This window comes from Rhinatrema bivittatum, chromosome 1 (genome assembly GCF_901001135.1).
Source record: "Rhinatrema bivittatum chromosome 1, aRhiBiv1.1, whole genome shotgun sequence".
Taxonomy (NCBI): domain Eukaryota; kingdom Metazoa; phylum Chordata; class Amphibia; order Gymnophiona; family Rhinatrematidae; genus Rhinatrema; species Rhinatrema bivittatum.
This window is the reverse complement of record NC_042615.1, coordinates 815,942,294-815,967,690: the sequence shown is the minus strand read 5'-3', so window position 1 is coordinate 815,967,690 and position 25,397 is coordinate 815,942,294. Positions and strand designations below refer to the sequence as shown.

Here is a 25,397-nt window from a genome sequence, read left to right as displayed (position 1 = left end):
GGGGGTGGGGGTGGGGTGGCAGAAGAGAGGGAGAGGCCTGGTGGTGCCGCTATCGGACTCCATCCTGCCCGCAGCCGAAGAATGGAAGAAGCCCTGGGGGCCACCAGTGAAGCCAACCCCGCGAGCTTCTGAAGGAGAGCGGGAGAAGGTTCCGTGTGAATGCGTGAGAGAGCAAGGGAGTGTCTGTCTGTCTGTCTCTCTGTGTGTGTGTGTGAGTGAGTGCAGCTTTTCCTGGATATACAAGTCTGCCGCTGAATCTACTCAGATCAAGTTACATGAGGAACCTTCTCTAGATCAGACTTGTGCACATAACTTTACCCACACAGCGCCGAGTATGCATTGCCCGCCAGGAATCGTGATTCCCCCGCTCCCAAACCTTTCCCACTGAAACTGAAACCCAAAAGATCACGCACACAATGTAAGCATTCAGCTAAGGATAATAATTTAAAGCTCGTTTTCTGCGCGCATAACGCGAAACGTTACTTGCACGAAGGCTTTCAATGCATGGATCTCTAGCTGGGCACGTTGTAAAGTGGCCGGGCGGTCTGCAGCTCTAGACCTGCAAGTTCGTTTTGAAAGGGGAATTACATGCAGAGTTTCCCTTTGAAAACGCAGGCTGCCGGGCCCCGTGGGCAAAAGATAAAGGTCCTGCAGACTTTGTACCTGCTTTGTCACGAGCGGGAAAGTGCAAACGGAGCTTCTCGTGTTCTCTCCCTCTCCTGTCCTAACTGCTGCCCCTTTTCAGCACGCGTCGCGAAGCAAGCCACCCACTTTGGGCTGTTCTAAAGGGGCATCAGTTTCCAGAGGGGGTAAATCTTGCCTCGTTCATTGTTATCAACGTGAGTAGAGGTGCCAGGGAAACTTGTCCTCCCCATGTAAGGCTCAGGACGGTCTCCCCTCTCCGGTTCTTTGAGTCAGCGTGTGATTCCTACAGAAAAGCAACCGCAGGAACCTCCTCTGCTCCAAATCCTCACGCAGGTGACGTTTGGCTTCCAGTTGCAGGTTTAAGAAAAATGAGGACGTCGCCACCCTGGGATAGGCTGGTTGTCTTTCGCCTCCTTGGTCCTCCTTTCCTGTCTCTTCCCACCCTGGCTCTACACTGTCTGGCTCGCAGAGAAATAAAATTCAGGGTTGCACCTGTATTTACCCTCAACAGGTGCTCCAAGGCCCCTTCAGGATGTCCTAATTCACAGGTTTAGTAGCAGAATCCCTATTCACTCAATAATAAGCCTAAAAGGAGCTACTGTAAACTCAATTTAGGGCCTCATTTGGACCTGGCGTCGAGGCTGGGGGTACTTCCCTGTTCACTATCAGAGCTTTCATTTGTGTAGATGACGACTCAGAGTAAGATAAAAATATAAGTACGAGACTCAGATCCATAGACATAGGGAAAGAGCCTTCGTAAATCAGTAAGAACCCTCCGCCCCACCGCCATCCCTGTAACCATCATTGCAGTACGGCTGCTGAAAGAATGGGCAAGTGGTAGGGAGTGTCGCTAGCCATGGGCACGCAGCAGGGCCCTGTTGGCCAGTGCCTCCAATCTCAAACAGCTGCTCTGCTTCCTGTTCCAGCCCCGCCCCTTCCTGGCAGAGGGTGCTGCGCATTTCGATTGCTGTTCAGAGCAGAAGGGAGGGGGCATTGGGGAGCTGTCCGTGCGGACTTTGTTGGCTTTGTCATCGGACCGGTGGGAGGGAGGCGGGGGGGATCATTGAGGATCTTGAAGGACCGTAGTGCCGCGATCTGTCCCAGGATGCATTTTCAGCAAGGGGCCCAGCTTCAGTCTAGCCAGCTATATTACAGCTTAGGAGAATCTTTGGCCACAGCCTAGTTGGCTAGACTCAAGCTGGATGTCCCCATAGTCTTCCATAAGCAATCACAATCCCCACCCGAAACTTTGTCTAATAAGAAAACAAAACAGTTATATTTCTCATCCAAAGTCAATCGGTTCTCACAGACGTTCAGGTGGGCCACGCTTCGGTTCTGTGGTGGGACCTGCTTCTACGCCGTGTCCCACCCAGGATTCGTTCAAGCCCATGTGCCTTGATGAAAGTTGATGACCTGGGTCCTGGCTCTTCTTTCTCATGTCCCCCGGCCATCCTCCCTTCTGCACACTAGCGGGCCGATGCAATACAGTGCTCTCAGCCGAGCGCGCTGTTTGACCCATGCTTGGATGCACGTTTTGGACGTGCGTCCACAACCCCTTCTGCTATAAGGGAATTGGCGCATCCAAAACACGCGTTCAACCCCCCGCAAAGCTAATAGCGCTCATCGCATCCAAATGCATGTTGATGTGGCTATTAACTATTCTCCCCCAATTAAAAAAAAAGTGCACCTGACACGTACATTTTTACCCTCAGAAACGAATGCCTGCCCAGCGCAGGCATTCGTTTCTGAGCAGCCCAAAATAGTATACAGTAAAGCAGAAAATACTACTTTTCTGTGCTTCCTCTGACTTACTATCGTGGCGATATTAAGTTGGAGGAACAAAAAGGAGGAGAACCTTTAAAAAAAAATTAAAAATAAACAAAAAGTGTGCCAGCGGTCAGGTTATGAAGAGGGACTCTCAATTAACGGGCATCCATTCCCCTGACCCATGGCTGTGCACAGGTCAGGAAAACGGATGCATGTAAAACTGAGCGTCCGTTTCCCTAACCCACTGACAGCCACCTCTCCCGGGCTTCCGCTGCCGAGGAGGCGCTAGGGGCGCACAGTTTCCCCCAGCCCCTCCTTTTACCGCAGCACCCGATTTAAATATTAAATTGAGACACCCCCCCCCCGGAGAGGTTGATTGGCGCGCGTTAGGAGAGCGGGCGCTCTATCACGAGCGCCCGTTTTCCCCGCGCAGATATTGCGTCCATGTTTTACAGCATTGGGTAGTGTTTGGGCTTGAAAAGAAACTGTCAGGTTAGCTACTCCTCTGACATCACCAGTCCGATCTGATCTCGAACAGGAGTAACTCAGGTTTTATTAACGCCACTTAGTATATACCAGTGGTCCCCAAACCTGTCCTGGAGGGCCACCAGCCAGTCGGGTTTTTGGGATATCCTCGATGAATATGCATGAGAGAAAATTTGCATGCACTGCCTCCATAACATGCAAATTTTCTCTCATGCATATTCATCGAGGATATCCCAAAAGCCCGACTGGCTGGTGGCCCTCCAGGACAGGTTTGGGGACCACTGGTATAAAGAGACCTGCAGAGCAGATAATGACTTGACTGAATGGGGAGGACATAAGAAACGTCATCCCGGGTCAGACCATAGGCCCATCAGTCCCAGCGCCTCGTCTCTGACACTGGCCAATGCGCATCACGAGGACCCCAGTAGGACCCCCCCAAGGAAAAAGTCCAATCCTTGCTCAGCACCAGGGATAAGCAGTGACTTCCCCAAGTCTACGAGCTAATAGGGTTTTGTTTTTCAGTTATTTATTTATAATTGTGCCATTTACACCAAGGTACATGAGTACAACAAGGAAAATCAAGGATTAATCAGTACAAATTTATAGAGCTTTAATAACAGGTCACATACAAAATACAAGTCACAGTCTTTCAAAACGAAAAAACAGAGTGGTGAATGTCAAACATTTAAAGCTGTACTCCTAGGCCACTAAACTCTTTAATGCCTAGGTCCCTGAGGTTAAGATAAACTTTTCTAAATGTGACAGGTCCAGAAAAACACAAGGATTCCCTGGATGGGCTACTATACACTTACAAGAATATTTTAGGAAAAATGGAGCCCCCCCAAATGAATTCCCTGCTGCTTGAGTGCCAGAAAAGACTTCCTGCGCAGTTATCCCCAGGTGTCTCACGTGAGACACCTGGGGATAACTGAAGGAAATCCGTTAGGTTAGAGCCGTCAGAAGGGACTGATACGTCCATATTTCCTGCATTCTGGGAGACAGAAACATTCGGATAACGTTAATTTCCTTATCGCGAGAAATTTGTAAAACTTCGTAAAGATATATTTTTTTTTAAATAACTCAGTGGCTGATAATATCCAAGACTTTGGAAAATTTAGCAATCTAAGGGCCTGATTTACTCAGCATTTTTCTCGTAGACTTAGTGAATCAGGCCCTAAATTCTTATATCGCGTGGAATTATCGAAGGACTCCATCCTAGCATGCAGCCCTAAGCAATCTTTAGTATTTGCCATCACGGATTGAACTACTCGCAGACCCTGCCTGAACTTCAAGAGCAGCGAGCCTGTGATCCAGATCCATCAGTTTAGCAGAGGCCTCGGTAGTTGCAGGCACAGAATTGAGACACAGTTTGTGACAGTGAAGTCTCTGTCCTCAAGACCACTCTCCAGATGTCTCTAAGAGAGATTTCTGCTGGCTTCGACATTTCCCCAGCAATTTTACCCCGTTGGTCTGGGGAATACCGCACAGCTGCTTGAACACGAACTTACTGATCATTTCCACCCCCTGCCACCAGTTCTTCTCTAGGGGACAACGGGGCTTGAAGATTGAATACTGTCCCCATTTGTCAAACCTCCCAAGGGAGATCCCAGAGACATCAGACAAATTAGCAAACAGTATATTTCCTGTTCCTCCCCTAGCTATGTAATGTGGTAGTAGGGGAGGAGTAGGTTGACCCGCACGGAGGGCAACCTCGCCTGCTTCCTCGAGGGTCAATTCTTCAGGCTGGGTGAGGCGGTGATCCATCGGACCCAGCGTGGGTGTCGAGGCCGAAGGGGTATGGCTTACTTTCCCCTTTATTTTCTTCCCCCATTCCAGTGAAAGATGAAATAGAAAAACACCGGTAGGGGCACGCCTCTTAGATGCGTGGCTTTGGCGTACTGCCAGGAGCCCGCTTAACTCGACACCCGGGGTAATCTGTCTCAGGACCTCCAGGTGCCCTCCAAACTGACTGCAGGAGAACGTCTAGGGCAATGGAACAATGCAACTCTCAGCAGTTGAGGTCCTCTGAGCTAATAGTAGGTTTTGGACTTTTCTTAGGAACTTGTCCAACCCTTTTTAAATCCAGCTACACTAATTGCCATTACCACATCCTCTGGCAACAAATTCCACAGGTTAATTGTACAGTGAGTGAAAAAATACTTTCTCCGATTTGTTTTAAAACCGCTACCCATTAGCTGTATGGAGGGTGTACTCTCGTCCTAGTTCTATTGGACTATTTACCTATTTCACACCACTCATGGTATTATAGACCTCTAACATATTTCCTCTCAGCCATCTCTTCCCCAGGCTGAAGAGCCCTAACTTCTTTAGCCTTTCCTCATAGGGAAATCGTTCCATCTACTTTATCATTTTGGTCGCGCTTCTTTGCACCTTTTCTAGTTCTGCCATATCTTTCTTGAGATGTGGTAATCAGAACTGCACATAATACTCAAGGTACGGTCACACCATAGATCGATACAGAGGCATTATGATATTTTCTGTTTTATTTTCTATTCCTTTCCTTATACGTATCATTCTATTTGCTTTCTTGACTGCCACTGCACACTGAACCAAGGATTTCAAGGTACTGTCCGCCATGAGACTGAGCTTATGGCCCTCGGGTACTATTGTGGAGCGCATCCTTAGGCCCGGTCAGGAGCTCGGAAGCGCAATTCATCTGGAGAGGAATGTGAGCCCTTGAGCCACGGCCTGACTCAGGGAGGAGCCCCAAGACACACCGCGGGAGGTGAGCTGGTACCAGTACGGATGGAACAGGAACAAGGCTGGAGCAAAGACAAAGCGTGGATTATCTGGGACAGGAGCAAAGCTGAAGATACTGACCCTCCACAGGACCTGCACTGTACAAGAAGACCAACGACGCAATGGTCAATGAACAGTCCTCCGACCGTTCCAAGCCCTTTCGGACCTGCCGCTGGGTAACGGCAAGAAGCGGCAGGACGGACGGAGGCCAGGCAAAGACGTAGGTACTTGGACGAAGACTCAGGCGAAGACATAGGTATTTGGACAAAGATTCAGGTGAAGACGTAGGTACTTGGACGAAGACTCAGGATCAAGGTTCAGGAGACAAAGAATCAGGTTCAAGGGTCAGGAACAAGTCAAGTAGTAGGTTGAGTCTGCGACGCAGCACACCCTACACAGCCCACCCGCGGGACTGGTCGCAGACCACGCTTGATGCTTGGCAGACTCTAGACGAGATAATGGAGCAAGTGAGAAGGACATGTCCCAGAAACTGAGAGGCCTGCACCGGAGCTCGCCCTACAGAGCCGCTAGTGGCTAGTCGCGGACCACGTTTTGTCGATGCAGGTACCAAACAGAGCCAACACATGGACGGAGCAGACACAAGGAATTCGAGGGCCTGCAAAGTTCAAGACCCAGGACCAAGACAGACTTGGCTTCAAGCAAGGATTTAGGACCAAGACAAGACTTGGGTTCAAGCAAGCATTACCCTCCAGAGGCTTGCGCTGCGAATGACGAAGGTTGGTCATCAAGGAACCAAAGGTACAGAACATCAAGGCTGGATCGCAGAATGTCAGGACCGGATCATGGATCATCACAGATGTCAGGACTGGATTATGGATCATCACAGACGTCAGGACTGGATCACGAATATCAGGAACCTAAACATCAGGAACATCAAGGCTGGATTGCAAACACCACAAACATCAGGAAACACCCCAAACTACAGATGAAGGAATTCTGACGAGACCAAGACATCAGGATGAGGAGACCAGAAACATCAGGATCAGGAACATGAAGAACACTGAACATGTAGCCATCTACACAATGAAGACCATGGAGAACCTGGACCAGCAAACGGAACACAACAATGTGCAAAGCTGATCTGAAGGCCTTGAGGAACTGAAGAGAAGCCCTTTTATAGGGCTGAACCAGGAAATGAGCTGAAGAGGACTTCCTGTAGGGCCTCAGGCTTTTCCTGCCATTGGCCCTTTAAATAACTTGAAGAGGGGCGTGCTGGTGCCTAGGAAGGGCCAGGGAGGTGAAGCGGACCTCGGACAGCGGCATCCCTGCCGCGCAGAAGCAGACGGGGCAGGCAGGCCCCAAAAGCGGCCTCCAGGCCGCAAGATGACGTCGGGGCGGCAGTGGCTTCCCCTGCCGCTCAAGGAGGACTTCGGCGGCGGCTTGGGGCCGCACAGAACGGCTGACTAGCGTGGCCTCCAGGCCACATAAAGGTGGCATGGGCGGCGGCCTGCCGCAGAGGGTCCCGGCAGCGGCGGCACTAGGCCGCGAAGACAGTCGGCAGCGCATGCCACATGAGGTGGGTCCCAGCAGCACGGCAACTCAGCCGTGGAGGAGCGGCATTCTCAGCGGCGGTGAATAGGTGAAGAGGCCTGCTCGCGGGGATTAGCTCCACGAGTGGGAATCGTAACATATAGTTTGGATTAATCTTCCCTATGTGCATCATTTTACACTTGTCCACATTAAATTTCATCTGCCATTTAGATGCCTAATTCTCCAGTCTTGCAATTCTTCATAATCAGCTTGTGATTTAACTATTTTAAACAATTTTGTATCATCTGCAAATTTGATAACCTAACTCATCATTCCCTTTTCCAGATCATTTATAAATATCTTAAAAAGCACCAGCACCTGTACAGATCCCTGAGGCTCTGATTTATTTATAGCCATTAGATATTCCACCTTTTTCCGAAATTGACACTCCACTATTTCCTTTCTCTCTTGAGAGAAATGACCATTCAGTCCTAGTGTTGCCTGTCTTGTAAAAAGTTACCAATCCACAATAGGATATTGCCTCTTATTCCATGAGTCTTTAATTTGCTGATAAACCTCTCATGAGAGACTTTGTCAAACGCCTTTTGGAAATCCAGATATGCTATGTCATCTGACTCAACTGACTCTTGTTGACATATTTATTAACCCCTTGAAAAAAATCTAACAAGACTTCCCTTTGATAAATCCATATTGGCTCTGCCCCGTTAATCTGTTTGTCCAGATGACCGGTAATTTTGTTCTTCGGAATAGCTTCTTCCATTTTGCTCGGTACCGATGTCAAGCTCACCAGTCTGTATTTCTCAGATCACCTCTGCAACCCTTTATGAAAATGGGCATTATGTTGACTGCCCTCCAATCCTCAGTAGCTCACCTGAATAAGAAGCTAGGTATTACTAATAATAAGTCTGCAATTTCATTTTTTTTTAGTTCCTTCAGATCTCTGGGATGTATACCATCCAGACCAAGTGATTTGCTATTCTATAGTTTATTAATTTGCTCTAATATATCTTCTAGGTTCACTGCAGTTTGCTTCAGTTACTGTGAATCATCGTCATCAAAGAATCTCCCCTGATCTTTCTCACTAAAGACTAAAGCAAAGGATTCATTTTGTTCTTCTGCTATGGCCTTCTCTTCCCTGAGTGCCCGTTTTAACCCATTGGTCATCTAGCAGTCCCACCAGCTCCCTCACAGGTTTCCTGTTTTGCATGTACTTGAAAAAGATTTATTTGGGGTTTTTGCTTCTCTGGCAATCTTCTTTTCAAATGACCTTTTGGCTTGCCTTATTACAGTTTTACATCTAACTTGCCAGCGCTTATGATCTTCCCTATTTCCTTCATTTGGATCCACCTTTCAGTTTTTTGAAAGATGTCCCTTTGGCTTTATTAGTCTCTTTCACTTCACCAATTAACTACGCAGGCAGTTTCTTAGTCTTCTTTTTACCTTTTCTAATGCATAGAATACATCTTGTCTGGGCTTCTATGATTTATTTATTTATTTAGAGTTTTTCTATACCGGTATTCGTGATTAAAAATCACATCATGCCGGTTTACATATAACAGGGGGTGTGAAAACAGAAATGGAACATTAACAAGTGCAAAGAGTTCGTAAAATTACATTACAACACGGTTCATATAACTGGGGAGAGAATTTAGAGTAAGATAACCGAGCAGTTAGTGATGGTGTTTTTAAACAGCATCCATACCTCATGAAAACATTTAACCTTTGTTACCACTCCTTTTAGTTTCCAGTAAGCAGCTCCTCCCAGTTTAGTCTGCAGCGCTGCCAAGCAGCAAAAAAGTCCGTTAATTACTGCAAGTCTTTCATCGATAGCCTGCAGAGCTGGTTTTCAGGATTCAGCAGAGGCCGCAGTCTCAGTGCGGGAATAGCAGAGAGGTCCTGGAGGGTCACATTCTCCCCTGTCCCAGCAGTCAAACTGTGTAATGATTTCAGCTCAGTTTTCTCCATTCTCCTTGCTAGCACCTTGACTAAGATTTTCAAACCGGCATTAAGCAAAGAGATGCTCCTATAGGAGATAAACAGTTTCCCTTTTTAGGTACCAAAGAAATAATAAACTCATGCAATCATTTGAGCAGCCAGGGGGTGGCTCTGTAATGAGGTAAAGTGAAGCGGTTGCTTCAGGCGGCTAAATTTTGAGACAGCAGTAAGTGCCCCTCCCCCCCCCCCCCCCAAAAAAAATACCCCTGCAGCGACCGCTTCATTTCCCTTTCCGACAAGAGTCCTCAGGCTGGAAGTGAGGCGCGATTTACGAACATGCTGGCGGGGTTCCCACCTCCTACCGGCAGAAAGAGTGCATCCCACACCAGCGGCACTCGGTGCTGGTGGGAAGTCCAGGCCCTGCCAGTAAAAGAAAAGCATCAAGGCTGCTCCAAAGAAGAGCCACCGACAAGGAGGCCAGCGAGGAGGCCACCGACAAGGAGGTCAGCGAAAGAAGAGGCACGGCTGCTCCAAAGAAGAACTGTCGAAGCCGCTACAAAGAGCCACTGACGGGGAAGCCAGCCCAGCCTGGAGCAGAGCCACTGGCAGGGTGGGAGGCCAGGCCCCAGCAACGAAAGAAAAGTGGCAGGCCCGTCCCAGCAAAGAGCCACTGGCGGGAAGGCCAGGCCAGGCCCCACCAGCAAAAGAAGACCCAGTTAAAGAGAAAGGAGGGGATCAGATGAGAGAGAGAGGAAATATTGAAGAATGCAGTGAATGAGGAAAGAAAAAGAAGGCAGAAGGGATGGAATATGAGGCCTACATGAAGGGAGGGACAAAATGAGAGGGAAAGGTGGGAAGGGAGTGAACATGAAGGATGAATGGAGGGAGAGAACATAAATAAGATCAGTGCGCCAGTGGGGCTCTCTCCTCCCCCCTGCAGGAAGACAACCTAGAGTGGCAGAATCCTAATTTGGCAGTAGGAAGAGGAGGAACATTGGATGAGTGGGAGGGGAAGGAAAGGGAAAGAGGGTGTGGTGAGTACGGAAGACTGAATCAGGCCTGGCATTACCAAGGGCACACAGCATCAGTGGTGAAACAGAGGGAGAGGCCTGTTGGGGCCATCACAGCTAAAGTAAGGAAGGAGGGAAAGAAAGAGAGGGCTGGTTGCCAAAGAAATAAAGCCCATCCAGCTGGCAGCGGAAGAAAGGAAGGTGAGAGAGAGACTCTGGTGTGAGTGTGTGCATGAGTGAGGCAGCGTGTGTGTGTGTGTGTAAGCGAGAAGGAGGGAGTGCATGAAAGAGTGGTCATTTATGTGAGTAGGAGAGAGAGGGTGATAGTGCTTGGAGGAGAGCATGTATGTGAGTAGGAGGGAGTGCATAAGAGAGAGAGTATGCATGTGAGTAGGAGAAGGAGGGAGTGCATGAGAGATATGCGAGTAGAAGGAGGGAGTGCATGAGAGATGTGCATGTGAGTAAGAGAAGTGCATGAGAGACATGCATGTGAGTAGGAGAGAGAGAGGGAAGGAGTGCGAGAGAGAGAGAGAGAGCATGCATATAAGTGTGAGAGGGAAGGAGCGTATGTGAGAGACAGCATGTCCATGTTAGTGTGTGTGCCAATGAGAGAGAAGTTTGTGGGCCCCCCCCCACCCAGTCCATGACAATCTCAGGGTGACTGGAAACCAAAAGTTCCCAGGTATGGAGAGTGAGGAATATTTTTAATCTTTAGTCTTCATTATTGGGTGTTATTTGATGGGTCTGGAGTTTTGAAATATTTTATTGGTGTTAGGAAAATGTTTAAAAATGTTTAATTATTAGATGATCTGTTTGTCACCTGTTTTGAAAATATTTATTCTTTTTATTAGTATGGTTTTACTGTTATGATTGTTTTATATTTCTTGATTTTAATGTTTTGTGAGGAATGGTAATGTTTCAGTTTTTCCATTGTTGCACTACATACAGTATCTGTCTTATTGCAGTTTCCTGTTCAGTTTTTGTCTGCAGGTTTCTATTTATGTTTCATGGTCTCTTTTTTAATTTTGTATTTGGTGAAGATCTGTCTGCATTTTGCATGTGACTGAGGTGAAGTATTCTGCTGGTGTGTTGGGATCTTTAGCAGCTTGGCTTGTTCTGTTTCCTAATAGCAGGTGTCTTGGTGTTTTAGGGCCTGGTGTAATATTTTGCCTTTTTCATAGGAAAGCAATACTGTTACTGTTTGAAGACTGACAATTAGCGCTGTTCTGGTTTAGGAGATGTACTCTATTGTAATTCAGTGTACTTATGGGTCAAGCCTATACCCAAAATATATTACAGTAGGTCTAATAACATATAAATTCCAAGTGCCTTTTTTGAAGCATTTTTTGGCTGGTACCCCAGTAGTGCATGTATATATATATGTTTTTGTAAGTGATTTTTTTTCTCAGAAGACTGTACTCTGATGTCCTTTTTCGTGTAAGCTGTGATTTTTAGTTGTGTGTGGGAAGGGCTGGGGGGGGGGGGGAGGAGGAGGGTAACAAGGCTGTAAGGATCACCCAGGGCGCCGCACACATACCCCGCGCACCATTCACCCATCTCCCCGGTGCACAGGTGGTGGGGCTTCCCGAGAGCGTGGCTGGTGTTGCCAGATTCCTAGAAATATTAGTGCTGACGCTATCTGGCGCTCCTCTGGGAACCCTGATCCCTGTCTCCCCCTCTTCTAAATTAACAAAAGGGCCGGACTCCACAGGGTCCTTCTCGCAGATCTGACCCGTGCCACACCTTGGGGGCTGGGGGAGGTGGGGGCGCCATTTCAGCCCTCGCCTCAGGCAGCAGATTGCCTTGAGCCGCCCCTGCGGTCAGCATACGAAGAATAGTTTGCAATAAGCGGGCTGATAACTGATACGCAGGAGTCCCAAATGTTCTGTACTATCTGATGCCGAACGTATTAGCCTCTGAAATGTTACCCAGGTCTCGTTTTCCCTAACGGCAGGCCAGCACTTTGATTCCTGTTTCCTCTTCACTGAGCCTGGGCAATTGGGATTTCTCCTGATGCTCCCTAATCTGGTTTCAATCTGTCATCCTCTGAGAGATTAAGAAAAAAAAATGTAATTGCCTTTGCAATTTACTTAAAAGAACTAAATAACGTACCTCATGTTCCACCTGAATAACCTTAAATGTTATGGGGTATTCTACTACCTCTCAACCGTCTGGCTAATATTCTCTCTGGTGTATTGCTTTTCTCAAAATAAAATCTTCTGTTAAGTTTCTTCGTTAGTCATTCTACCCTCTCGTTCAGCACTTCATTTAATTAATTTCAGATTTTTTTTTTTATGAGCATTCTCCTGTCACAGTTCCCTCTTCAGATGCTGGATCTTTGTCTCTCAGGCCTATTATAAAAGTCCATGTTCCCTACACTTTAAACCCATCACAGATTCTGAAAGCAGCCAAAACAATGCACTGAATTTTGTGAACAGCAAGCCTAAAATGTATGCTCGGTGTCTTTTTTTGGCGTCGTGATGTTCGTCTCCCATATCGTGGCTCACTGTCCATGGAGTTCAGGCAGGACCTAGGAGAGGAGGCGTAAAAACTCAGCTGGGGTAGACAGAGGTAGAACAGATCCTTCCTCGTTAGCCCTTAGCTCTCTGCGGATGTTTCCCATCAGTAGCAACTTGAATCCCACTGTGGTGCCAGGAGCGTCTTTTCACCACTTCTGTGCCGCTCGCTGAACGCTGGAGGCTGTTACCCTCCCTCGCTTGAAGACGTCGGTGTAATCCGCCTTCTCTTTTTCTGCAGTTCTCCTATGCTCCTCTGATCCTCTCCTTCTCCTCCTCCTTTCTGTCCTCTGGTTCTGCCTTATTTATAGGCCTCTGGATGGAGCCAGGAACTATTTTTTTCTCTTTATCTTCAATTTTATGCTCCTCTGCTTTTTGTCCGTGGGCTATATTTGCAACTTTACTGATCCTTTTGGCCCCTCCTGAAGTGTGGCTTGTAGACTCCATCACTGACCTCCCCAGGGTAGAAAATCCATATTTTGATTCTCTCTCTCTCTCTCTCTCTAGTCAATGTCAGCTTTTAAAGCCATAGGACTGTAAGGTCCAATAACACTACATAGTGTGGGTACTGATTCCCTGTATTTCTTGTGGCCACCTTAGCATGATTCGTCACCAGCAGAAAAGATCCGCCCTGTAGATAGTAACTCAGATTTTCTATAGCTCGTTTGGCTGCAGAATATTATAAGAACATTAAATAATTCCCATGCTACTAATGCTGGTAATAACAGTGGCTATTCCCTAAGTCAACTTGATTAACAGCAGCTTATGGACTTCTCCTTGAGGAACTTATCCAAACTTTTTTTATCCCACTAACTGCCTTAACCACATCCTCTGGCAATTAATTCCAGAGCTTAATTGTGCGTTGCATGAAAAAAAATGTTCTCTAATGTTTTAATTATGCTTCTTGCTAACTCCATGGAGTGCCCCCTAGTCCTTCTATTATCTTAAAGAGTAAATAACTGATTCACATTTATCTGTTCAAGTCTTTTCATGATTTTATACACTTCTACATATGATATTCTTTTTGGATCACTAAATAATTCGTAAAAGTTAGCTGGATAAGTACTGTGGATATTTTAAACTTGGCATTTAGCCAGATAACTTGTGAGGCATCCAGCCAAATGGGGTTGAATATTGCCCTTGGGATATTCAGTGTGATGTTTATTCCGCTCAATATCCAGGATAACCTATCCGATTAAATTTAGCTCGATACATTCTCTGTTCTATGTTGGGTTTTTTTATGTTGACCTCAATATACCCCAAAGTACTATAGTTCCTGTACGTACCCAGATCAGTCCAGACCAGTGGGTTATGCACTCCCACCAGCAGATGGAGTCAGAGAGCAAAGCTTCGCGGCACTGGTATCCCAAGTGTGCCACTTGATTTTTCTTGCTCCCTCAGGTGCTAGGTTCAGTGTCTGGAACATCCCTCAGATAGAGCCGGACGAACGGGAGGGTTGGTTACCCCTAGCGGTGCTAGCCCGTGAGGCTCCAGGTCCCCAAAGCCAGGGGACTGGCTCCCTCAGCGACCCGAAGGCTCTCCCTCAGTGTCTGTGGTACAGGGAAGTAGCCCCTTTGGGGATTTTTTTCTGTTATTCTTAGCTTAGGCCTAATTTTATTTCTGTTACTGGGGAGAGTGTCTTGCGAGCGGGTCTTTCGGGTTCCCGCCCAGTGTAATGTGGCTTTGGTACATCCCACTGGTCTGGACTGATCTGGGTATGTACAGGAAAGGAAAATTGGTTCTTACCTGCTAATTTCCGTTCCTGTAATACCACAGATCAGTCCAGGATCCCACCTGGGTGCTACTGCCAAAAGACTGACTTCCCTAGCTGCTGTACATAGGGAATCTATCAGAATGATTCTATAATATTTTGCTTTTTGTTGTGAACCATGGTTCAAACCTGATTTTCAGGTATTGGGGTCATGAAAGCTGAAGTCTCTTTTTGGGAATTTACTCGATATTCTTTCTGCCAAATCCGTTTGTTTAGCTGAGCCCCGTGGATGGATTTTTCGGGATGGCTGGTCCCCACCTCCTCTCGAGTGTCCTGCCAGAGGAGGTGGGGACCAGCCAGAGATTTTCAGGTATTGGGGTCATGAAAGCTGAAGTGCAAGATGATGATCAATTGGTATAGCCAAAAAGTGCCAAAAGGTGATTCCCTTCCATCTTGTGGCTAGAGGAATCTGCCAACAAACCTTTGGGAGGTCCTGTGTAGAAATGTCTCATGCTTGCCCCAAGCAATCTAGTTGTTCATCCACATCTTGGCATCATTAAATTTGGACATTACATTCACTTACTAGAAACCGATACAAAAACAGATGGAGCCATTGGATTTTGAAACCAGTGTAATGGTAACTCGTAGAAACATACAAATATAAAAATGTGGAAACATGACGACAGAAAAAGATCATATGGCCTATCATGTGAAATCCCTCCCACTCCCTCAGAGATCTGTGCTTATCCCAAGCTTTCTTGAATTCGGATACTATCCTTGTCTCTGCCATCTCCATTAGGAGACAGTTTAATCCAGCCACCATCCTTTTTGTAAAGAAAATATTTCCTTAGCTCCACAGTCTACTCTCTTTCACCCTCATCCCATGACCCCTTGTTCCAGTCTCCTTTCCGTTGAAAGAGACCCACCTCTTGTGCATGGATATCTCTGAGGTATTTAATGCTTATATCACATCTCCCCATCTTGCTTTTCCTCTACCATGAAGATCACTGACCATTTCAGTAGCTACTGTAGGTAAAATTACATATTCTGTAAACCAAACAAGTTTATGATTGATCCAGATTTTTCAGAAACTAAAACATTTCTCGTTTGTCTTAGATAATGGATTTTTATCACAAATCATTTATTACAATAAGCGTATTTTATTTATTTATTTATTTATGTATTTATTTATGTGTTTTATATACCGTCATTCCTTGTGGGAATCACTTAATGATTGTCAGATGCTAAAAGGCGTTAAGATACCCAGCAATATGAATCAAAGCACACAGATGTCAGATCTTAAGTCAGAGAAGCTCTCGAAATGGTTATTATGTGCATAATCATTAGCCATTTTGAGAGCTTCTCTGGTTTAAAAGTTGGCATCTGAAATCTTTTTCCTCCATTTTAAACACTGAGGTTAATTCATATTGCTGGGCATTTTTTATTTTTTTTTTTTTGCATCTAATTCATTTGTTCCTGGGGTCTCTGTTTTGTTGGAGATGTTGAAAGATTACATATTCAGAAATTATTATAAAATCAGTGAGACGGCGTATCAGATTAACTGTCAAACTTTGTACTTTATCAAATTAAAATATTCCAACTACCCAGCTGATAGGAACTTAAAGTGCCCAACTTCACAAGTGCAGTCATTCCTTGCCGATCAGCGGTCTCTGGTGCTGCTGTACCTCCGGTCTTCACTCCGCGTAGCCTGGAATTACCAGCGCTTTGCCTGAGACGGGCACAGTCGCAGTCTCCTGAGGGAAAACTAGGCCTCATGGGCCTCAAAGGCTAAGGAGCAGGCCGCAGGCGAGATCTGTCAGGGTCTGTTCCTGTTCCAGGTGACACACATGGCTCCCTCCTGAGTCATTTGTTCTCACCCTTTTTAAAGGCTTTAATTTGCGTTTCTTTGTTCATTAATGCAAATCAATTAGTAGTGCGATTGATCCAATTCAGCCAGTTTTTTGGGGGGTTTTTCAGACAGTTGGTTCAACTTGCGAGCATAGTTCGCACTAAGCTGAGCACATGAGCAATCGCTCATTCATTTCAGAGCCAATGTAACCCCAATATTTAAAAAGGACTCCAGGGGTGATCCGGGTAACTATACACCAGTGAGCCTGACTTCAGTGCCAGGAAAAATAGTGGAAACTATTCTAAAGATCAAAATGGTAGAGCATATAGAAGGACATGGTTTAATGAAACACAGTCAACATGGATTTACCCAAGGGAAGTCTTGCCTAACAAATCTACTTCTTTTTTTTTTTTTACGGGGGTTAATAAACATGTGGATAAAGGTGAACCGGTAGATGTAGTGTATTTGGATTTTCAGAAGGCGTTTGACAAAGTTCCTCATGAGAGGCTTCTAAGAAAAATAAAAAAGTCATGGGATAGGAGACGATGTCCTTTCGTGGATTACAACAAACTGGTTAAAAGACAGGAATCAGAGAGTAGGATTAAATGATCAATTTTCTCAGTGGTAAAGGGTAAACAGTGGAGTGCCTCAGGGATCTGTACTTGGACCGGTGCTTTTCAATATATATATATAAATGATCTGGAAAGGACTATGACGAGTGAGGTTATCAAATTTGCAGATGATACAAAATTATTCAGAGTAGTTAAACCACAAGGGGATTGTGTATACATTACAGGAGGACCTTGCAAGACTGGGAAATTGTGCATTCAAATGGCAGATGAAATTTAATGTGGACAAGTGCAAGGTGTTGCATATAGGGAAAAATAACCATTGCTGTTTTTACATGATGTTAGGTTCCATATTAGGAGCTACCACCCAGGAAAAAGATCTAGGCATCATAGTGGATAATACTTTAAAATCGTCGGCTCAGTGTGCTGCAGCAGTCAAAAAAGCAAACAGAATGTTAGGAATTATTAGGAAGGGAATGGTTAATAGAACGGAAAATGTCATAATACCTCTGTATCGCTCCATGGTGAGACCGCACATTGAATACTGTGTACAATTCTGGTCGCCGCATCTCAAAAAAGATATAGTTGCAATGGAGAAGGTACAGAGAAGGGCAACCAAAATGATAAAGGGGATGGAAGAGCTCCCCTATGAGGAAAGGCTGAAGAGGTTAGGGCTGTTCAGCTTTGAGAAAAGACGGCTGAGGGTGTATATGATAGAGGTCTTTAAGATCACGAGAGGTCTTGAACGAGTAGATGTGAATCAGTTATTTACACTTTTGGATAGTAGGAGGACTGGGGGACATTCCATGAAGTTAGAAATTAGCATATTTAAGACTAATCGGAGAAAATTCTTTTTCACTCAACGCACAATAAAGCTCTGGAATTTGTTGCCAGAGGATGTTGTTAGTGGAGTTAGTGTAGCTGGGTTCAAAAAAGGTTTGGATACGTTCTTGGAGGAGAAGTCCATTATTTTATTTATTTATTTAGAAACTTTTATATACCGGTATTAGTGGGGACATCATACCGGTTCACATATTAACAAAAGATTTAGAAGTACATTTCAACAGGGGAGGCGAACTGGGCAGGGGGTTAACCTAGAGCAGTAGGGAAAATAGATTAAACAACAAGAAATCAACAAGAGGTCATAACAAGAAGACAACAATGTACATTGTGGTTAGATTCCTTAATATAAGGAAAAGGGCGGTCACCTAGGGGGTATGAGCAATAGAGGGAAGGGAGGGTCTATTCTGTGTAGGCTTGGTTGAACAGGAATGTTTTTAGTTTCTTTTTGAATTTGATGGCGCAGGGTTCAAGGCGCAAGTGGACGGGTAGGGAGTTCCAGAGGGCGGGGCCGGCAATGGATATGGAGCGGTCACGGGTGGATGAGAGATGAGCTGCCTTCAAGGACGGTACATGTAGATTACCTTTGTTGGCAGATCTGGTGGCTCGGGAGGACAGGGGCGCAGTGAAAGGGAGGTCAAGCCAGTTGGAGTTGTGTGTGTGGATAGATTTGTGTACTATGGTCAGGGTCTTGTAGTGTATACGGAAAAGGATGGGAAGCCAATGTAGATCCTTGAGGACAGGGGTAATATGTTCGTGTATGCGTGTGTTGGTAATGAGCCTTGCAGTGGCGTTTTGCAAAAGTTGAAGGGGTTTTATTGAAGATAAGGGGAGCCCTAGGAGAGGGCATTACAATAGTCCAGTTTGGAGGTAAGGGTGGCTTGGATCACTGTGCGGAGATCTTGGGTGTACAGCAGGGGTCGGAGTTTCTTAAGAACGTTGAGTTTGAAGAAGCCTGCTTTGAGGATAGATTTGATTTGTGGTTTCATGCTAAGGTTGGGATCAAGGAGAACTCCGAGGTCCCTAACAGCTGGTTGACCTGAGAGGAGGTTAAGTTTAGGGTCATTAGGTATGAGGTCAGGCGGTTGCGAGGAGATGTGGAGGAGTTCCGTTTTGTTTGCGTTGAGGGCAAGCTGGAGGTTGGTGAGGAGGGAGTTGATGGCTGCAAGGCAATTTTCCCAGTGCTCCAGGGCGTCAGATATAGAGCTGTCCATTAACAGCTGTCCATTAACAGCTATTAATCAATTTTACTTAGGGAATAGCCACTGCTATTAATTCCATCAGTAGCATGGGATCTTCTTAGTGTTTGGGTAATTGCCAGGTTCTTGTGGCCTAGTTTGGCCTCTGTTGGAAACAGGATGCTGGGCTTGATGGACCCTTGTCTGACCCAGCATGGCAATTTCTAATGTTCTTATGTCCCTATCTGATCAAGGGCGGGCAAAATGAAAATCATCTACTGAGTGACACAAACCATGCTCTTACGGTAGCACTTAAAAAAGTGTATGCTTTCCTCTATTTTTCACTACTGCTGCCACCCTCCCCCATGCTTCTACTCCATTTGTGACTAGGGAGGGAGTAAATCTGCTGGCTTCTAAGGGTGTCATAACTTTCCTGAGCAATGTACTGCAACCTTTTAACTTTTAAATAAATCTTTACCTGCCAGGTGCAAAGCCTTCCTATCTCATTTTTACTTTTTTAAAAAAATGCAAATACTCCTAATCATGCAAATGTTGAGTTGATAATTGTAAGTTTAATGCTGAAATAATAAAGCATCAACAAAACTGAAAAAGTTTAATTTACACCTTTTACATTTTATACACCTAAAAATGTACCAAAAATTATACTTTGCACGATGAAAACACCAAGAAATAATTTTATGTATTTATTCATTAAATATATTTACTGCTATTTCAATGGTCACAGCAGTAAAAAATGAATTCTAGTACCCACCAAAAATCCCTAATTGCCTGATACCCCCTAAATGTGCATTTTATAAATCCCTAGGATCAGAAGCCCTAGATATAAGAAAGACAGAGACAATGGTACTGTTTTCTGCTTTCTGTTCACTGGGGGAAGGGTAGGAGTGGAGTGAAGACTGAAGCAGTGCCAGAGATTTTTTGCTCTCTGTCTGACATAGCACAGTGCAGAGAGATTAACAGATTGAAGAGAAGAAGAACCTTGCCAGGTTGCCAGCTTTCTTGGTTCTATTTCTAATATTTTTTAATGTGTGCAAAAGGAGTCAGTCAGCAGTGCATATACATATACTGTATATGTGTGAGTGTGTGTGTGGCAGACATTTTTGTACACAGTAGATTGCTACAATGAGTCATTGTACACATCAGTAAATTCCTTTGTGATATCAAAACCCCCAGTAAGTGTTATGAACCCTCCTGTAGCGGTGCTACGGGAGGCTCCTTACTTTTTCCTGGAGGCCACTCCAAGCCAGGGTCTCGCCTGCAAACTGTCCAGGATTTGCTCCAGGGCCTGGGAGGCCTCGATGTCCTTGGGGCCTGCCTGAGGCTGCTTGTGTTTGCATGGACTTCCTGGTTTGAGCCACGCCCTTCCCCTAGGGGCTGGCCCACAGCACTTCTCCATAGTTATAGGGCCAGCTAGGTGTGGGCCTGCCAAACTCCTCCCAGGGAGTTGCCGGTCTGCAGCCCTATAAAAGGACTTCAGCTTCAGTCGGTCTTGGCCTTGCATCATCGTGAGTTCCCTCTGGAGGCTCCCGCCTGCCAGAGCCTTGTAAGGTTTTCTGTTCTTCGTAGAGCTCCTCGTCTCGTCTGCCTTGGTACCACGTCTTTGTGTCTTGATGTTTTGCCTGAGGTCCCTGACCTTGTCCTGATGTTCCGCCATGATCTTCCTCATCCTATTGTGTCTGCCTGCCAGGATGTTCTTCCCTGCGTCTTAGTCATGTGCTCCAGGCCTTCTGACCTGTTGGGCCTAGGAGTGGCCAACAGGTGAGATCCGTCCCTGCACCCTGGAGCTTATGTTCCCGCCAGCCATGGGAGAAGCTTCGGATGACACCGGCTTCGTCATTGGAGTTCCTTCTTGCCTGGATCTTCCCTGCGCGTGTCTCGCTCTCCTGGGACAGGGTGATCCGCAACTCAGTCCCCGCGGGTGAGCTGAGTAGGGCGCCCTGAGAGACAGTGCCTATGTTCTCCTGCCTTATGTCTTGTCTTGTTTGGATCAAGTTCCTCGTCATGCTTGTGATGCCGTCGCATCAGCCCAGTCTTGTCCGAGATGCCGTAGCATCAGTCGTAGTCCTGTCTACGTGTCAAGGTCTCCGTCTGCCCTCAACCTCAGGCCAGGCCTGCTGCTCCAATGCCGATCAAGCGGCAGGCCTGAAAGGGCTCGGAACAGTCGGAGGACCGTTCCCCTACCAACATCACTTGTGTTGGCTCTGGGAGCTTGCAGGCCTGGCAGAGGGTAAGACCGTGTTCAGCCATGCTGGAGCATGCCGTCAACCCTCGGCTCGGTCCTGGACGCCTCTGGGGTCGGGCTGAGGCCCAAGGGCATGCTAAACACCCCCTTCTCAACAGTAGGCACTTCAAATTCAACATGCCACTGAAAGAAAAGGGCAGAGGACTTGCTGGTCAGCCTAGTAGTAGCATTGATAAAAGAATAAAAGTCAGCCCTGACCTAAACTGAAAAGGTGACTTTTTTAGCTGGCAAATACCAGCAGTGAAAGCCAGCTCAAGTCAGAAGAAATTAAAATTTGGAGAACATGTGCCACTGCTGCCTGTTCCTCCCCCTCTTGTTTTGGAGCAGGGGAAAAAATCAGGAGAGCCATTCAAGGCTGATATTTGCAGGGCAGGGGCACAGATAGGGGCAGCAGAAGTACAACAGCCAAAACCAGCAACTCCTTTCTCTATGGTTACTGTTTCTCAGGTAATGGAGGCAGTATTTTCAACAATTGATTCAGAGGAAGAATCTTGTCTGGGACTTCCTGAATCAGAATTGAAGAGCTAGTAGCTGAAGAACATTTGGGAGGTTTAGTCAGTAACTTCCTAGCCTCCAGAGATGGGGGAGATAGATGATTCTGACAGTGTTGAGAGCAATCCCCAGGAAGAGCAGGCAATTCAGGTAGAGAGCATGAGCGATGCTGCTAGCCTTTTTCCTCATGGTCCATTCTCATCTTCAACCTCCAAGGATGCAGAGAAGAGAATGTGCAAGACATCCCTGGTCTGGAATCATAGAATATTTAAAAATTAGTGGCTAAAGAGCATTTGGTTCCTGTAGTCAGTAGCAACTTATCTTCTAGTGAAAACCAACTCCAAGCATGAACAGCCATCTCTTTCACCTAATGATGACATATGGAAATGACATCAGGCCTCCTCCCTTTCCTTGGCATCTCCCTGCCTAGTCTTTCTACCAATTTGGATGGTGTCCTTTGCCATTCATTTAGAGCCTTGACGTGTTCTTGCCACAATGGGTAGCTGCTTGCAACCCTCATGATGCTTTGGGGTCTTCATGTAACTCTTTCAGTTGCTTTGACCCTCTATCACTTAACTATGGGTTTTCTACCTCTTTTGATGCTTTGTTCTACCAAGGCGTTTTAAGCTATCCATGTCACATTTGGTGCCGCTTTGCCTCTCGCATACAGCTTGGGGATTTATGCCACTATTGTTGATTACCTTTGTCCCAATTTTGGAGCCTTGGGATGTTCTGACCAATCTTGCTGCTGCCGAGCTCCTCTGATGATGCCTTGGAGAACTTCTGCACCATCGAGAGTCTTTGCTCCATGCCACTTTGACATTGGCTTGATGCATTGGCATGCCTTCACCCTTCTGATAATATCTACCCACCATTTTCATTAGATATGATTAGAAAATCTCAATGTGGGAGCCCAAAATAGGCTGCATTGCTTCCCTCATTAACTATAAATACAAATGAATGAATACAATTTTATTTGGTTGAAATGAGCCAAATGAATGACTGCGACCTATGAAATGAATGAATGAACCAAAACTATTTTTTTGACTTTGCATAAGCTTATTATGCATACAAGAATGGTATGCATACTAGGGTACTAAAGGAACTCAAAAATGAAATTTCTGATCTATGTTAAAATTTGTAACCTCTCAATAAAATCATCCATTGTACCTGAAGACTGGAGGGTGGCCAATGTAACCCCAATATTTAAAAAGGGCTCCAGGGGTGATCCGGGTAACTATAGACCAGTGAGCCTGACTTCAATGCCAGGAAAAATAGTGGAAACTATTCTAAAGATCAAAATCGTAGAGCATATAGAAAGACATGGTTTAATAGAACAAGTCAACACGGATTTACCCAAGGGAAGTCTTGCCTCACAAATCTGCTTCATTTTTTTGAAGGGTTAATAAACATGTGGATAAAGGTGAACCAGTAGATGTAGTGTATTTGGATTTTCAGAAGGCGTTTGACAACGTCCCTCATGAGAGGCTTCTACGAAAAGTAAAATGTCATGGGATAGGAGGCGATGTCCTTTCATGGATTACAAACTGGTTAAAAGACAGGAAACAGAGAGTAGGATTAAATGATCAATTTTCTCAGTGGAAAAGGGTAAACAGTGGAGTGCCTCAGGGATCTGTACTTGGACTGGTGCTTTTCAATATATTTATAAATGATGTGGAAAGGAATATGACGAGTGAGGTTATCAAATTTGCGGACGATACAAAATTATTCAGAGTAATTAAATCACAAGCGGAATGTGATACATTACAGGAGGACCTTGCAAAACTGGAAGATTGGGTATCCAAATGGCAGATGAAATGTAATGTGGACAAGTGCAAAGTGTTGCGTATAGGAAAAAATAACCCTTATTGTAGTTACACAATGTTAGGTTCCATATTAGGAGCTACACCCAGGAAAAAGATCTAGGCATCTTAGTGGATAATACTTTAAAATTGTCGGCTCAGTGTGCTGCAGCAGTCAAAAAAGCAAACAGAATGTTAGGAATTATTAGGAAGGGAATGGTTAATAAAACGGAAAATGTCATAATGCCTCTGTATCGCTCCATGGTGAGACCGCACCTTGAACACTGTGTAAAATTCTGGTCGCCGCATTTCAAAAAAGATATAGTTGCGATGGAGAAGCTACAGTGAAGGGCAACCAAAATGATAAAGGGGATGGAACAACTCCCCTATGAGGAAAGACTGAAGAGGTTAGGGCTGTTCAGCTTGAAGAAGAGATGGCTGAGGGGGGATATGATAGAGGTCTTTAATATCATAAGAGGTCTTGAACGAGTAGATGTGAATCGGTTATTTACACTTTCAGATAATAGACTAGGGGGCATTCCATGAAGTTAGCAAGCAGCACATTTAAGACTAATCAGAGAAAATTCTTTTTCACTCAACGCACAATAATATAATATAATAATATGTTTATTGCTAAATGTTCTATGTTCGATGTAACGCCATAGCCGCAACTGTTATGTTCAATTGTAAACCGATATGATTTGATATCTTTGTTCAAGAATGTCAGTATAGAAAAATTCTAAATAATAATAATAATAAAGCTTTGGAATTTGTTGCCAGAGGATGTGGTTAGTGCAGTTAGTGTAACTGGGTTCAAAAAATGTTTGGATAAGTTCTTGGAGGAGAAGTCAATTAACTGCTATTAATCAAGTTTAATTAGGGAATAGCCTTCTATTAATTGCAATAGTAGCATGGGATCTTCTTAGTGTTTGGGTAATTGCCAGGTTCTTGTGGCCTGGTTTTGGCCTCTGTTGGAAACAGGATGCTGGGCTTGATGGACCCTTGGTCTGACCCAGCATAGCAATTTCTTATGTTCTTATGTTTTCTTTGAAAATTCTGGCTAAAGTGTATAGATACAAAGTATCCTTAGACGTTAGCCCTACACCAGTTGTTATAATGTTACCCTCCTTAGTATGATGCCCAGTTATGGGTTTTACAGGACTGCTCTGAGAGGGGTAGCAGCAGCTCTCCAGACTCCTGCTCCCAATGCACTAGGCAGCTTCTTGACAAGCAGTATTGTCATGCAGTTTCTTTCTTTTTATTTATTTATTTATTTATTTGAAGGTTTTTGTATACCGATTGCCGTTTGCACATCGTATCGGTTTACAGAGAAACACTGTGCAGTTAGAGGGTTTACAAAGAAAACAGTGCAAAATGGGGTTTACAAAGAAACAGTGCAAATAGAATGAAACATTACAGATAACAGTCAATTTATCATGTAACAAATAACCTAGCAAATATAATGTGAGGCATAGAAATAATTGTAAACAAACAACTTAAGAACTATGTACAACTCAAAGGTTTATCAGGATTACATTGATATTATTATAATGAGGTATAAAAGTTCAGAGGAGTTGTTGGCAGGGGAATGAATAAGACATATAAATAAGGGAGGCGAGGGAATTGTGTTCAGTAGGATGTAGCATGGAGTGATTGGGGGGCGGGAGAAATAAGCTAGTTACATTAAATACTAAATGGTCGGGAGGTGGACGCGGAAGGATAATATGTGAGTGGGTAACAAAAATTAGAAATGGAGATGGGTTGGCAGGGGGTGGTGTTAGTCGAAGGCTAGTTTAAAGTGCCAGGATTTTAAGTTGGGTTTTTTTTTTATTTCTGTAGGCAAGGCTCTACGCGGAGGTCTGGGGGCATTCTGTTCCACAATGCTTGGGGAAGATCCTGAGATGGTCACACAGAAGGCCCTCATTCTGCGTTCCCCGCTGCAGTAATGTCAGAAATCTTATTCAGCTGTTGCATCTGACCTCAGTAGATTAAACAGGGATATCTAAAGCCAGGCTGGGGAGTTCACCTGTTCAGTAAGATTCAGTGACAAGAGAAAAGAGGC

At 45.3% G+C, this 25,397-nt stretch overlaps 1 protein-coding gene across 1 annotated transcript in view; it reads left to right on the top strand.

The window, feature by feature from the left end:
* PHF24 (PHD finger protein 24) overlaps nt 1–25,397 on the top strand; it is a 182,578-nt gene that overhangs the window by 125,918 nt on the left and 31,263 nt on the right. The gene's annotated exons all lie outside the window — the stretch shown is intronic.